The sequence below is a fragment of the Limulus polyphemus genome, unplaced genomic scaffold (genome assembly GCF_000517525.1).
Source record: "Limulus polyphemus unplaced genomic scaffold, Limulus_polyphemus-2.1.2 Scaffold331, whole genome shotgun sequence".
Classification (NCBI taxonomy): domain Eukaryota; kingdom Metazoa; phylum Arthropoda; class Merostomata; order Xiphosura; family Limulidae; genus Limulus; species Limulus polyphemus.
Genome location: NW_013665941.1, coordinates 498,631 through 511,133, shown reverse-complemented (window position 1 = coordinate 511,133; position 12,503 = coordinate 498,631). Strand labels below are relative to the sequence as shown.

The 12,503-nt window shown below is 34.0% G+C and overlaps 1 protein-coding gene across 2 annotated transcripts in view; it reads right to left on the bottom strand.

Annotated features, from left to right (window-relative positions):
• LOC106457438 (LIM/homeobox protein Lhx5-like) overlaps nt 1-12,503 on the bottom strand; it is a 127,157-nt gene that overhangs the window by 27,661 nt on the left and 86,993 nt on the right. The window lies entirely within an intron of this gene.

The following is a 12,503-nucleotide window of genomic DNA, read 5'->3' as shown; positions in this document are numbered from 1 at the left end:
GGTTTGACCCCCTGATTTCAAAACTGTAATTAGATCTCAAAGTTTGTACTTGAAAAACAGAAACATAAAACTCAAAGCCATTGTATGAGCCGCTATGCCGCGTCTAAAAAATGAATCAGTCTGATCTAAAACTAACTCATCTAACAATTTTATTGACTCCAAATATTATATATATATAAACATAAATTTATATGTGTATATAAATATATATAGGTACATTTGAAACTTCGTTTGCACTAAAAGTCCACTCTTGACTGCTTTGATCCAGTATCATAGAAATGCGATAACTTTCAAGTTCCCACTAAATTCAGACTGTCTTTGTGCTCTCATTGATCTGTTTGGTCTTAGAAATCTGGAAATTTACATTCTTGTGTTGTTAGCCAAACATTCACCTGGGAAAACAGAGAGATTAACTAACAATAGTTTTATTCTGATCGGTGAAGGCTAAAGAACCATTGCTTTGGTTTTGTGTTTAATCTATAATTTTGTACACAGTATTCAGTAAGTTCCAATTGGTGAGAAATGGTGGTTAAATATTCTACTTCCAGTTTTCAGTTCTTCATCAAGAGAAAGCATAACAGAGAAAATATAGTGTTCCAATTAAAACTACTATTGATTGAATAAAGTTCCATCTAATCATTGGTCATATATGTTATCATCCAGTTCACCATTTTGTAGGTGTTTTGTCAATTTTAGTTTCTCTCAATAAATATATTACCATATTTCTTATATAATTGTATCTTTTTTTATCTTTTATTTCACTATCACTGTTACTCAGAGGTTCATCAAGTCCTCTTTTCATAGTGAAGATAATTCACCCAAACATAGATTGAATACCACAGAGTAAGTTACAATGATATATTTGTGGCTATGAAGTTAGTGCTGGTATTTTACCTTGGTTGAATCATTTTTTTGTATTTTAAAGACATATTTGCTCTAGGCTTTGCTCTCGTCTGTGCTACAACTTTCCTCTACTGATAGCCAAACTAATGTGTATCTATAATAACTTTGGAAGAGTTCTTCCAAAGGGAAACTGGCCATTGCCATAAGAACTAAGGCAAATTATGCTCTCTCACATTGAAACGGACTCTCCATGAAATAACCGTTATGTTTCCAGCCAATTTTAAACCATTAAACACCTTTAAAACATTTTATTAGGTCACACTTTTCACTATACATGAGAGAAGTAGCTATGGCACTAAGATGCCACTATTAGGCTAGCAAAGGCAAACAATCCTAGTACAGTCAAGCCCAATTTGGAGACGTCCTTGCAATGTTAAGTCTGTCTGCATCCAGTGTAGAAAACCTGTTTAGTTAAGCAGACAAGCCTATGGTAGTTTGAAAACTGCATTTGGCATTGGTGCATCGAGTACTATTAGTCACCAGATGAATAAACCAGAATGGAAGCTGTGGCCCCACTGTACTTACCCCATTTTCTGTGAGATGGCAGAAAGTACTGCAGTGGATGGATGGAGCCAATAATTTAAGAAGACTGCATATACTGTTGCATCAAAAGGACCAGGTGGATGCTAATTGACCTGATTCAGTATTTGAACTAATTATGGAAATGATGAAGGGAAGAGGTTATAAAAAGCAAATACTAAGAGAATGCCATTATTGTATTGTGTGAAATTATACTGTACCACAGCATGCAAGGGTTGAGATAAGGCAAATATATTCCCTAGTTTTTTGTGGAATGGCCAAAGATAACTTGGATAAGTTCTTTGAGAATTTTAGGTAAGATGTTATATGACACCGAACCAATTTCCTCATTGTTTCATCCGAACTTTTCATGGAGCCAAGGATCTTAGCTTAGTGGAAGTGAAAATTGATAGTCACCAATGGTGGAATAATTACGTTATTTCAATCACATGGAAAACAGAGCCAACTACCAAGCTAACTTCAGAGCTCATAATTGTAAGTCGTTGAAAAATCTGGCAAACTTTGATGGTTTGCTTCATTTTCTTGGAAAGGCCCACATGAGAATGGCTGAGGCAGATCAAGATGTGATATTAGTTCATAAATGTAACAAGGGTCTGAGTAATAAGCCAATGCATCCACATCGATATAGGAAGTGTTAGAGGGCAGTTAATATGAAATATGAAGTGATCACTTCCAGTGTGTTGCTTGAGAAAACTAATCTGGTGTTAACACCAGTAGTGGAAAATTCAACTCAAGACTAACTGAAGAAGAATTCTCTCAAAAGGTTTGACAGTCAATAAGAGCAGTTGTGGATGATAGGACTTGCTTCCCACACCAGCAGCATGTCAATTAGACAGACCAAGGTACATCATACCATCAAGGATACAGATGGAGTGAATGATAGAAGTAGGGATTCTACCTCAGTTTTGGTGAGATTGGATACCAGAATCAACACTTGTCTTATCCATTAATTTTCTGGTGTGGAATTGGAAAGTGAAATTATAGAACCAGATGACATCAGTAAATGAAAATGAAACCAGAATGCAGGAAATAACAGCTGCAACTAGGCTTATTTTAAACTAATAGGTTGCAATTTGAGTGTGACTAACAACTTTGAATGATGCTGGAACTTGGCTGATTTGACTTCTAGGATGATAGGATCAAGAACAACAACAACACTATTAGGCTAAGCATAGCATATGTGAATGCAATATAGAGTAGGGTTTCTGGTAAATACTGGGTTTGTTAACCCTCTTCTTGACCTTGCTGCATATGGGGGTACTAGCACCTAAGACTCCTAAATGATCAAGAAGAACAAGTTTCTGTTATACTTATGGCGTTTGACTCATGGTGAGAGGTAAAGATTGACTGAAACTCGCCTTTTATGCCATGTCCAAATGAGGATTGTTGTGGTTGTAGATCTTTTCTCAGATATGGAAACCCTGGGGATGGATTTCCTACAGGGTTATCTGCGAGCATAGCCTGTCAAACAGGCATGCTAAAAATCTGCAGCAGTCTACTCAGGTCAGAACAAGAAGAGAAAAAATCAAAAGGTATATTTCAAAGAGTAGTTTATAAAACAGTACTCGAACTGTAACTACTTAGCAAGAGGAACTCCATAAAGATAGTGTAAGAAGTGTACATGCCCCCCAGTGGCACAGCGGTATGTCTGCGGACGTACAATGCTAGAAAAAGGGTTTCGATACCCGTGGTGGGCAGAGCACAGATAGCCCTTGTGTAGCTTTGTGCTTAATTAAAAACAAACAAAAAAACAAAAACAAGAAGTGTACATAATGTTACTTTTATATATAAATATACCGTGTAGTTAAATATCTCATTAGTTAGTTTCTAATTAGATCAAAATTACGATTTAACAATAACTTTGCATAAAACAAACATTAATAACAAACTAAAAACCAACATAACAAATAGCTGTTGGAGATTATGTTTTGCACAGGAGAAATCAGTATGGCTGTAGCTGTACATATGTGCCTCCATTGAGGCTAAGTCAGTCAATGAAGTCTTATTTTCAAAATAATCTTCCGATTTTACGATTTTGTTAATAATAGAGAATTTTTTATATTTATTTTAACAATAGGAATGGTATTCCTTTCAGTTCTACCTCAGTTTGAGTATTAAATAAAATCACTATACTCTAAAGCATTGTGGTCAGAAATTCTGTGAGTGGAAAGATGTGCATATTGCTAGTCTATAATCATGAAAACAATGTTAGAAATTTACTGTTTTCTTGACAAACATGTTTCAGCACCTGAACAAGCTTTCATCAAACTGACAAATACTAGTTTGGAATTCTACATACTCCCAAAGCTTGTGAATTTGCTTTAAGGAATGGTGGTAATTGAAGTTTGAGAAGGAAATATAACAGACAAGTTTTATTGCCTGAGTTTTTGCAACAATAAAATGTCCAAGCAACAACACCAAACCTCCAACACATTTGAAATCATTGTATAGCAATGTAAAATCAATTTCAATAGTGAAGAATTTAGGGAATAAACATTGCTGCTCGTTATATCTTTGTCAGATTGGATGCATCGGTGGGCAAAACGACAATATCACATCATCACATTGATTTGGATTCTGCATGGTTCAATGTCCTCAGGGGACTTGGCCAGCTCAGAAATTGACCAGACGTTGGAAGAAGGAATTGCACAGCTATTGAAAAGCATGTAGTGTTCAGCAGTAATTGATGTTCACAATAAGGAAGAAATGCCAGGGTTTCTGCATGGACTTTCATGGGTCAAACAAAGATGTGGGTAAGCAACTTTTCACTATCTATACAGATAAATGTCTGGATGCGTTCATAAGATCTAATTGGTCAGTACCTTGGAATCAGTTTATGGCTACTGATAAGCAAAACTGATAAGAAAACCTGACCCAAGCCCATTTTTACCATGTACCATGCACAACGAACTTCTTAACAATGACGTTCAAGTTGTGGCAACATGCCAGCTATCTTTGAATGATTTGTAGAACAACCATTTAGTGGTTTGTAGTGAGAATACCATCTTGCATCTCATCTAAATAGATAGAACATTAGGTGTAGCAGAAAAGAAGTTGAAGCCAGGAAAATGGGCAATGATACACATAGAAGTTGAATTCCAGGAACATATCTTAAAATATTAAAGAGTGGAAACTATCTAGAAATGGCCACAGCAGTAAAAGACTGGGTTTTGCCAATTTCAAACAAAAACTTTGTAGCTTTCTTGGCATGTATCTTCCTGCTGGAGATCTTGTAACTAGGTTTTCAATGGTAATTCCACTGCTGTTTACATTGACTAATGCGGATGTACATTTTAAACGAAATGGCAAATGTGAAAGTGTCTTTAACCTTTTTTTGGACTGGTGGTTTTTTTCGCGTCATCATTTCAGCAATTTTACTAAAAAATGTAGAAATTATATTTCAGCATTGCATAATGCTAATTGAGTTTGTTTCATGAATAAAAACATTCAATCTCTCCTTGCTGTCATTTTTCTAAATGTGTCTGGACTGTAAAACTCCTGGATTTCGTGAATTTTCTTTTGGTTCTTAAGTTTGTATATATTTCTTCCAATCAAATTTCAACATTTTTGGCTAACTTGACACTTATTTTCTGTTTGTTCAACTGTGAATATATTTTTTCAATTCGCATTTATTTTGTCAGATACATAATTCATGAGAAATGAGTGGTTCAAAACTGTAAAATGGGCTTTATCCTTAAGTTAATAACTGCAAGAAGAAAAGATAGTGATATTTAATGCTGTGTAGTCAATAATACGATGTTACTGTATGAAAATTAGTAATATGTTTGATAAATTTGAAGTTAGTATGATCAAACACAAAATCTTCTTGGTTATAGAAAACCAACTATAACTGTCAGATAGAACTTGACCTTCACCAAAAACATTGTTCTCAAAATATCATGCAACAACATCTGAATTTGGTCACTCATAAATCTTTGTCATTCATGTCATGTTTGTATGATTTATAGTGGGAAGTTGGCTGCTTCAATCAGTAAAATGAAGTATAAAATTAATATTTTAGCAATTGTCAAACAAGTTAAGGTGATTGTATACACACACACACACACACACACATATATATATATATATATATAAAGTAAAAATTTCTGATGCACAATATAAATAGAAAAACAAGTATCTTTAGCAGTTTTAAAAATCAGTGTTTCAAAGAAGAATTTTAGAAATTCACAACCTAAAAATTCTACATTTTTTCTAGGCAGAAACTGGACACTGTTTAAAAACTTGTATCCAGTTTAATTCAACTGGATTAAGTATTTTTACTGTAAGAACGTAAAAGACCAATTGGTGCTTCTTTTTGCACCTTTATGGTCAATTAAGTCACTCAAGTGCTGCCAGGTTGATGCACTGATGCTGCCATACCAAAGTCTGTACTGCAAATTTCTTATGGACTCGGATTATAAGGATTCTGGTATGTATCATAAGTGTAATTCAACCAGTACAGGAGGACAGAAAAAAAAAAGAGTTGCACATATTAATCACACGCTGACATCCATATAATGCAATTACTTACACCACCAAGAACTTGCTTGCATTTTATACTTTTTTACTAGCCAAATTTATGTCAAACAGTGGAAATACGGACTATGTCATCAAGAGGTTGGTTTTACTAGTTGCATTTCTACCACATAGTAAAAGTAAAGACCATGCAAAGGAAAGTTGCAATAGCAAATCCTCTCACTTACCATTAACATTGGATTGCCATTGGTAGACATAGCTAGAAGTTGGTTACGATCAAGTCAACCAAAGCATATACTATTGTCAAAGTCTTGGTTTATACTGTAGTGAATTTGCTTTTGGTGCAGTGTATTATGTACTGTTGAGTACCTGAAGAAGTACACATGGACTAGGAAGCAAGCGTCAATAATCGTTTGCCAACCTGCGCCAGGTGTTGAGAGTGGTAATGATTCAGACCTCATCATACTAGTCCCAGTCATTGAACGAGATGTTCATATGACCAAATACATGCTTGATAAATCTATTAATCCAGAGTCAGCTGAAAAGAGTGACCATCTACCATACCTGATGAAAGCTTATTAAGCTAAAAAACAGTGGTTTCTGGCTGTGTGCCAAATTTGTATTCATTCAGTCATGAACTGTCTCTTCCTTTGAATATTATGTATGGCTCATTGCTGGGTGTAGAAGTTTCTAAGTGTCTACAATACTATGTGGAGTGATTGAAATAAACCATAGTATATGTTGTGAACTTGCATATTGCCAGCTAGGAAAGCTTCATTTAAGACTGAATAAAGACTACGAATAGATATCTGGTGGAAGAGTATTGCTTCAACTACAGATACTGGGTTTGACTGTGGTATATACTACCATCCTTACAACCACTCAACATACATAGGCAGGCTGAAGCTATATGCAGCTGAACATATACTAACTTTTTGAACTTGAAGCTGAAAGAGAGGGTCATGACCATTGCCTACAAAATACATTATTCACAGCAATGGTTTTGTTATTACTGAAACTATACCATTTAAATGTATGGAATAAAATGGCATAGGAAAATTATACTTATGGTTGAACAGGTTACATAAAATATAACACAGTTTTTCATCAGAAACACCGTTACAATGAATTAGTAAAGGTGATGAAAAACTATAGTAGTTTTCAAAATGTCTGTAATTCCAGTCAGTCGTTAGTTGAAAAATCATAAAACTTAGAAACTTGAAGATTTGAAATTCGTTAAATGTTCTCAAAGATTGTCATACATTTTTTTGTAATTTTGAAGGTATATTTACATCTTGCTTGTGTAAAACGTTTTTACTGTCGTATACAAAGGCATTTTAATTTATTTAAACTGTTGGTTTTGTTTACGGCTTTGTGTATGGTTTCTGATTGCTATTATGTTATCATGATTCTGGCAACTGATGGTTTTGAACTGGGTTTTAACTATGTTTGCAATATTTTGTAGATCTTAATAATTTGTATCTTATGAATCCTATAAAGGTTATATGTAAACCATTTCTGTCATTGGTTGTATTCTGATTTATAATAGAGTTTTATTTTGTATTTTCGTTATGGTTTATGGTTTGGCGCATCTTTTATCCCCTGTTTGGTATGTCATGGTGGACACACTAGGAGTGGGTCATCGTCAGCTAAATAGGCATCTAATATCACGCCCCTTTAAAAGTTAGAGAGATAATTGCGCTTCTTACCCACTGTTCTGTGAATTAGTCATGATATGATCAATAAATGTCTTCATAAGGCTCCAGCAATCACCCGACACATCAAATTATCAGCATGTTTTGTACATAAATGAAGTGTTATGCAAATGCCGAAAAAAGTGACCAATAAGTGTTAACTTTGTTATATTACAGTTGAAGAGCTATAAAAATGTTAAACAGTAACTCTATAAATATGATTGAGCTACTGATTGTATAATCTTAAAGAAGTAAATATCAAACAATTTAGTTAATTTTTTATGCTTTTCCTCTTCTACGTGACGGAGTAGTACCCGTTTTTTTAAAGCCCACTTTTATTCAAAAATCAGAATGATTTTTCTAAAATTTAGTTTGATGAAAAGCATAAGTTTTAGAATGAATTTAAGAAAAAATGTTTTATTTATGAGTAATTATAATTGTAAATCCTATATATACTAACTGACTTGATGTAAAAATTTAAAATTCCCAACGTGTAAGTGGAAAACGCAGTTTGTTAAACATATTCAAACGATTACTTTAGAAAACTAATAAGGTCTGTAGCACTCTGGTGTAAAGAAGGTTCATCAATCATGTCATGTCATTAGGATTTTTCACAAAGTCTCTTAGCTTCCGACTTTTTTTTCAATATTCTTCCCTACTCACAAAGACACTTGAGTACGTTCTATCATATCAAATACGTTATATGTTATATAAGGGCAGCCTCATTCACTGAACAAGCAAAAATATTAATACATGCTTTATGGACTGTTGGACAAGCTAGAAAAGCACTGATAAAGGACAAATAAATAAGAGCACAATATTCTATACACATTTACTGTAAAAATTTATAGGTACCTAAAGGTAACAGTGTTTGTTTACTTTGTGGTCTGTTTGTTGTTGTTTTTTTGCGCAAAGCTGCACAATGGACTATTTGCATTCTGCCCACCGCGGAGAATCGAACCTTTTATTTTAACGTTGTAATTAAGTGAATTTGGGAAAAAGGTTTATCCGCTCTTTATTATATTGATAGCCGTTTGAAGATCGTTTTTTTTATTTGAACGCAAGCGTATTTGTAAATGTATATATTAATCGAGTGTGTTTGTGTGTATGTTGTGACTAATATCTGATGAAAATATTTTTTATCTTGAGATTGTTAAAAAAGGCATACCACGGGATAGTCCACGATGCATCTGTGTTGGAAGAGTCTGATAACTAAATGAAGAAGTGCATATATTTATTTATTTAAGTGTTTATATATGTGTGCGTTTGTTGACTTAATAGGTCTATGGGATTGAAAAGAGAAAATTTCCGCACGCACACATGTTGAGCAGAGCTGCCCGCTCTGTCACTGATGTCTGCATGAGTTCCGGATTACGAGTGTTCGAAGACCGGTTTACACACGGCTGCAGCGTCCTGATAAGGGATCCCCAATGCAGGATTATTGTAACGATTGTCTTCCTCTAACCTTTGTGAAGAAAATCATACATATAGACTGAAAATCTGCAAGGCTGCCAACTTACAGTTCAGTGTTGGAAATAAAACTTAAACATTCGTTATAAATTTAATCACAAATGCGACGTTGTTTCTGAACGTGTAATTTAAACGCACCTGAAATTCCAAGTTTCAAATAGCTACAGATCACACTATGAAATTTTAATACAAAGCTTACATATTTCTTGAACTCTGTCAGAGATCTAGTTTATTTTCTGTTACTAAATATTAAGTAAATACAAAATTAAAGCTAAGGAATAACATCGTCTAACAATTTGAGAAAATAAAAAAAAGCAAAGTGAGTGATTCCATTTATCAAAACTGACGATGACGAGGAACCCACTTGGAGTTTAACATAACAGGAAATGTACAACGTTTCGACAAGGTTTTGTCATCATTTGCTGTTATGTCAAACTTATATTAAAGTTTTTCTTCATTACCCATTCAAGCCGTCTCCAAGCATAACGTTTAAGTTGATCTACGAGGTTATAATGATTAAAGAAACTATAATAAATTAATCACCAGTAGCTCATGACAAACCTACAGCTGTGATTGAGAAAAAATCACTCAATCCGTTCATAAAAATGAGCATAGATCCTTTTAAAATGTGAGAATAAGATCATATTATTCATCTTGAATTTGTACCTTAAATATTTGAGAATATTCTTAAATAAGAAATGATATGAAAATTAAAAACAAACAAAGAACGATAAGTATTCCTAGTCTGTGCCTATCCCTTCTATGTACTTAGCATGCCAAACTACATGGCTGTTAAATTTCAAACATCCAAATAACTCTTGACATGAAATTGAGGTCCCTTTTTCTATCTGGCCAACGTGTTGCCGAATCTGTGAATGCAACGGATTAGTGCTGATGAATAAGTGCACTATAAGAAAAAATATATAAAGAGAATATTAAAATGCTATCTACTTATTAGCATTGTCGAACTACATGCAGTATTAATTCTTGATTTCGGGTCAGTAAATAAAACAGATGAGGCAGTTTCTTTCAGCACGCATGGTGGTCTGGTCACGTGCTCATGAAGATACTATGAAGTCGTCAGGATGACAATGGCGGTTGTCGGAGTTAGCGTATACTAATGAGGTTTGTTTCATTTCTTATTCTCTAAGAAGAAATGAAACAAAAACTCTCCAAGCAGATGCGGCATTGTTCAGTCAAGCAATTGAAATATTAACCCTAAAACCGTGAGATTTTGACTGTGGATTGAAACGTGTATGTCCCTGAACGTGACTGGAAAAAGCATGGCACTATCTTAAAAAAATTTGGATAGAAAGCTCGGTGACGTTATTCTTAAAAATGTATATACGTGATGATTAAAGCAGGTGTTTGCCGCAGGCTGCGGCCTTATTGTAGAGCGAGGTAAACGTAGGTATTACTAGTCTGCGACTCAGCTAATAAACAGGGACTTGTAGCTTTTGAAGCACGGGACCCTTCTGTGACGGTATCTTAATATGATATATTAAGAAATATACAGGTAGACATAATCGTGTCTCTCAATAACCAATCCGATTATCTTTGAAGTCACTGACTAATTTGTAGCATGCACTGTCATACGTATGATTATCTTGAGATATAATAAACATTTTGTCATAGTCTTAGCACGTTGAAGAAGTATGCCTTTCTTTTGAAATTCATATATAAGTTCTCACATTATGTGTTTGTTTGTTTTGAATTTCGCGCAAGGCTACACGAACGCTATCTGCGCTAGCCGTCCCTATATTAGCAGTGGAAAGGGAGCTATTCATCGCCACCCACAGCCAACTCTTGGGCTACTCTTTTACCAACGAATAGTGGGATTGACCGTCACATTATTACGCTCCTACGGCTGAAATGGCAAGCATGTTAGGTGGGACGGGGATTCTAACCCGCAGATTGCGAGTCGAGCGCCCTAACCACCTGACCATTATGTATGTATAAAAGTAAATAATTTACAATAGAAAAATTATAAATTCTGGATTATTCGTTATTTTGTGAAAGAAGTGGACGTTCAGGAAATTATTTTCACGCTGATATTTGTCGATAAAATCACCAGAACCAGTTTACTAAAAAAATTATACTAGTGTTTCACTTTGTAATAATAAACTACCTAAGGAATACAGACAAGGGATAAAACCTTCCAGGTTTTAGGTTGGCTAGAATAGTTTAAGGTGTGCCTAAATCATTCGAGAACTATGTTAGTGTCATAGCAACTAGATTCAACACTTCAAAATGGGTTTGATTGAGTTCACATTTCGGATAATCATATACTGATATACATATATTGATTTTTTAATATATTTAAACACATCATCTAATAAATAATAGTAAACATCTGCTTACCTTGAAGACCTATCTGTAAATTTTATCTATTTTCATAACTTTAACCCTACACTTGCTAAAGCTATCTTATATCCAAGCCTATCTTCATATTTTAAACATCTAAATTATCACACTTTATTAAGGACTAATTCATCTTAATGTTTTTCTTCACCTTTTGAAACCTATATGATTTATCCTACTCACCTCACCTTGTTAAAATATAAATAATTTTTACATCCACCTTCACTCTCCGAAGACTATATAACTTGTCGAACCCAATTCAACTTTACTTAGCCATTCTCTATACTGTTCCATACCTATATTCATATTCTGAAATCCATTTGATTCTTCAATCCCAAAATTACTTCTCCTAATTATTAAAAAATGTACACATCCAGTTCTATCTTCTGAAGTCTATAATTCACCAACCCCACATCTTTCGAGAAATAACTTACCTTGATGTCTTCCATCACCTCTTGAGATGTACAAATTTTGCTCCTCACGATTCCGTATCTTTCATATAACATAAACTCTCAATATATGCGTTTACTTACGGGTAATTTCTATCTTATCACAGTCCTTAGATCCAAACTTATCTTATATAGTACAGACATTTTAGAATCCTTCTCATCTTCTGTAGTCAGTTTATTAATCTCAGTTATTTTCACAACAAATATATCTTGGCATTACACATTACGAAAATATAGTTTATTTCCACGATATATTACTTCTAAGTATTTTATTGTATTTGGCATTATATGTTACAAACTGGATTTGTTTTATCACCAGGGGGCAGTTGTCATATGGCAAGGTACAGTGATCGATGGAAGGAATCATTCATTTCACAAGCATGACAGAGACTTAAAGTGTCTAAAGCTGAACAGAGGAGGTTATAGTTATTTGAAATAGAACAGAGCTAGATCAATATGAATTTACTTAATGTTATTTTCCTCAAACAACCTATACAAATACGCATGTAATAAATATCATATATATATTCGTGTTTCTATGGTGATACAACTTTGCAAAATAGTTATAGAAATTTGTTTAAGTTTGTTTGTTTGTTTGTTTTTGAATTTC